Raw genomic sequence first — 4,068 nt, forward strand, 5'->3', positions numbered from 1 at the left:
CTGGGACAGGTGCCAACTCCAAACAAAAGAGAGTTAAAGGCGACAAGAGAAGAAAATGTTGTAATTGCAAAATTTCAAGTGCTGCAAAATGTTTGTGGTCATGTTTTGCCCACTCATGAACAACTTGTGCTGTTATAACACGATGATATGCGATATTAAAGCAAATGTGGAGAGGAAAGACAGGTTTGAATACTCTGACACTCGTAGTCCAGTGAAGGCATTTGATTCGAGAAGAAGGAGGGAGTAATGTGGGAGAGCTGCCTATAGACTGCTGAATAATTCATGTGCTCAGTCAAGGCTGTGACTGAACTGCTTGTGCTGTTTGCATGCATCAGACATGCTGTTTGTCTGTTTGCTAACATTTCTCATTCAAAGACTTGTTAACCAGCAGACAGGCTTAACTGGAGTCTTGCAGACAGCCTCATGGCCTCCCATTGTTTCAGGCCTAGCTAGGCCTGGACCTCACTGGAGGCGGGCAAGCCGCACAGAACTGAGCTTGGGGGCTGAAACTGTGACTGATTGAGGCAGTGAGCCTGGAGGTGAGGCTGACCCAAACACTCAAGCTGGAGCTGCGGTGCAGCTTTGAATGGGATAGTCTAAGGGAAGTCGCTTTGTCTCGCAAGAAGCACAAAATACAGAATCTCATGGGTTTTTTTTCTCTTCTTAACAGAGATGTGGCTCGAAGTGGGGAGAGGTGCAGAAATTTGCTTCCTGACCGGACGTTTGCTTTCTTGCTTTCAAAAATGTGAGTAATACGTTTTTATCTCTATACATTCTTCTGATTCCGATACCTCGCCACGTTTTTACATTGTAGGATTTCGGTATTTAATGTGCCGCTATATGAATAAATATTTGATGCACTTTTTTATGCAAAGTTTTTCTTCACCTTATCGCACATTTGGATGTCTGAATGCAAAGTGCCTCATGCTCATTTTGTTTGAGAACAAACACATTATGTCATTTTTGAGCAAATTTTTACTTTTAACATTTTCTGCAACTGTTTTCATGCCTCCAGGAAAAGGATTAGTGATTTATCAATGTACCTTTCAAAAGTTGTGTATAGCACTTTGATGGCTGTCAGGATAATCCCTCTTTGTGTTAATCAGTAGATGGGCCACAGTTGTGGAGGAATTTCATACGAGTGATGTGGTCCGTGCTTAGTATGTGTTGTACGGTTTGTGAAGAAGTGTGTGATGATCGGTTCATTTTGGTAAACTTGCCGTCTTTCAGAGTTGGATTTCAGCAACGATTTTTATTCCAATTTACTTTTTTTAATTTGAGTTTTTGCAGATAATATATCAAAGTGTGAAGCGAGTGGATCATACATATAAAATATTATTTTATTTGAGGTATTTGATTGTGTGTACGTGGCCATCATATTTATCACATTGCACCCAGTTTTGTCTGTGCTTTTTTTGAGCGGATTATCTTGGAAGTCGATATTTTCTCGGAGTTATGCCTTGCATTGTAGCGTTTTGTTGCAAGTGCATGGGTAGTGCTCTGGAAATAGATCTGTAATTATACTGACTTTGATTAAAGCATCTCCTTGTGTACAGTTGGAGAAATTATGTTGAATTTACCTGTAATTTTGCTAAACAGTAAGAAAATAATTCCAGAAAATTATATGTAAGAAAAGATTAGCAGAAGTGTGTACTTTTTTTTAAATAAATAATTTAAATACACATTCAGCAACACATCTAGTTCCTTATCAGGTTAGCTCCTTTTGAAAAACAGAAAATGTGGGTTGCACGTAAGACATAGCTGTGGCAAATCTGCTTTTCAGTTTTGTATTACCTGTAATTATATCCATTAAAATAATTGTTTCTTTAAATTCCGTTTTTAAACTTGGCACGTTTTCAAGTTCACTCGTGTAAATCACACAACTTTAGCCAATAATGTCCATCTAAATGCTCACGTCAGGCTGCCTGTCAGGAACTACGTAAATGAGGACTTTTTTGAAGGGCAAAGCTTGATGTGTGGTTGAAAGTTGGGTTTTCCATACATATGTGGTCATGTTTGTGCATGTCAGTAAGAGCTCTGCTTTAGCAGCTATGGACACATGGTTTTGGCTGTAGTATCACACTACTCAACCCCTAAGGCCTTTTTGGCAGCGGATGGCAAGACTCCAGGGGAAGGTTGCATGTTGAGAGGCAGATGGCAGAGTGGTAAAGGTTTTCATTATTTTTGCTCTGTGAAAGTATACCTGAGCAATACTGCAGCACACTGGCACATCCTGTGCACTAAAACAATCTGCAGCTTTACTGCAGCCAGTATTGGGGCACACACACACACACTCACACACAAGATTGAGTGTACAATCAAACACACACATTTATATGTGTGATTTTTTTTTTCAATATATTTCTCTTTGCATCCGTTGTAGATTATTTATGGATTAAAATAAACAGTAAAACTTTTTTTTTTTTTCTTTTTTTTTTTTTTCTTTAACATTTTCATTCTGCTCCAGTGTGTGGGATCTGAGGCTTTATGAAACACTCATATCTGGTTTAAGATGTATAACAAGAAATGCAGCATCAAATCACTTTTTATCAGTTACTAAAAGCCATTTAGTCAAAGTGTTTTTGGATATTTTGCATAAATGTCTGTTGTGAAAAATATTGCCAAAATACAGTAAAATTAGACAGCAGGCAACAGAGCAAGTCTGCAAACTTAAACATGACTTTGGCTCTGACCTTGATTTGAAATAAGCTGAATGCAAAATGATAAAAACCTTTTTAAAAAAGTATTTTTGTTTGAATATATCGGTAGTTGTTGACTAGAGAATATTTTTATGAAGGTGATTAAAAAAAATCTAAAACAAAAAAGTTGGAAAGAACTTGAAAAGTTTTTATTGGAATTTTTTCGAGGAATACGTTGAAAATAAATTAAATATGTGGAATTCTTCTTCCGTCTTCACACTAATTGTGCAAAGTTTTTTCAAATATTTGATTTAGTCAAGTTTCAAAGCACTGAAAGTACTATACAGTAAAGGAAAGATACAGTGTTGAAAAGTTCAAAAATTATTTTTCGTTTATTGTAAAAGGATGATTTTTTTCAAGATTTTACAAGTTCACTCCAACATTTCAATATACCTGAATAAATAAATTGAGTCTGATGAAAGAATGAACTGTAATAAATATAGGATTTTTATTAATTCAACATATAAATTGAATAATGGTCATTAAATATACACCAGGACAACAATATGCTGTAATTGTGTGTGTGTGTGTGTGTGTGTGTGTGTGTTTGAGAAAGAGAGAGAGAGAAAGAGAGTTTAATATAAAAATGCATGAAAACAAAATTGTTGATGTATTTTATTTTTCCTTTTAGATGACAAGAAGCGTTTTTTCCAAATTTTCTTTGATGTAAAAATTAAAACAATACAAAACAAACATTTTTAATACATATTTATCTTGGCATGTCCTTACATTATTGTGTATAGTCATTGTTTGCATGAGGGTTTTCATTTCAGGTCATTATTGTTTGAAATTTTTCATTTCTAATATGATAATAAGCATAAAAAAGTGTGTCATTGCAGATAACAAATGTAATAAGCCTCTTCTTACAAACTGCAAGCCTGAGGCATTGCCACATATCTGAGTTAATCATAATTACTATTAAAAATCCTGTTTCAGACAACAATGATAAGTTCCAATTTAAATGAAAGGGAACAATACAATATTGGGGTTTCTTTTAGTTTTGTGTGCTAATGTTGATTTGTATTTGAGATAACAGCAACTACCAAAACAAAAAGGTTCATGTCATTGATTTTAATGGTTGCGTGTGGTAAAGAAGCATGAGAGATGTGCAGAAATATAACTGAAGTGTTGAGAGTGTGGTTTCGTATGTGCCACTTTAGTCTCACCAGAGAAAATGAGTCGTTCGCAAATACAACTCAGCAATAAGCCAGCGATGCCATGCTTTTCTTTTTCTTTGGTATATAATTTGCTATTTAAGATGATGTGACTTTGTTTTAATTTATGAGCTAGCTGTGGTGTTGTGAATTCCGTCTAATTTCCTCCTGGCTAATATAAAATCCAGATTGGAGTGGTGAATGGAGGCCAAGTC

At 35.5% G+C, this 4,068-nt stretch overlaps 1 long non-coding RNA gene across 1 annotated transcript in view; it reads left to right on the forward strand.

The window, feature by feature from the left end:
• Positions 1-636: 636 nt before the first annotated feature.
• Positions 637-4,068, forward strand: part of LOC306763099 — a 16,650-nt gene continuing 13,218 nt past the window's right edge. The window contains exon 1 of the long non-coding RNA XR_013771518.1: positions 637-745. This is a non-coding gene — a long non-coding RNA (uncharacterized lncRNA). The remainder of the gene's footprint in view (positions 746-4,068) is intronic.

The sequence above is a fragment of the Telmatherina bonti genome, assembly GCF_933228915.1.
Source record: "Telmatherina bonti genome assembly, chromosome: 2".
Taxonomy (NCBI): Eukaryota; Metazoa; Chordata; class Actinopteri; order Atheriniformes; family Telmatherinidae; genus Telmatherina; species Telmatherina bonti.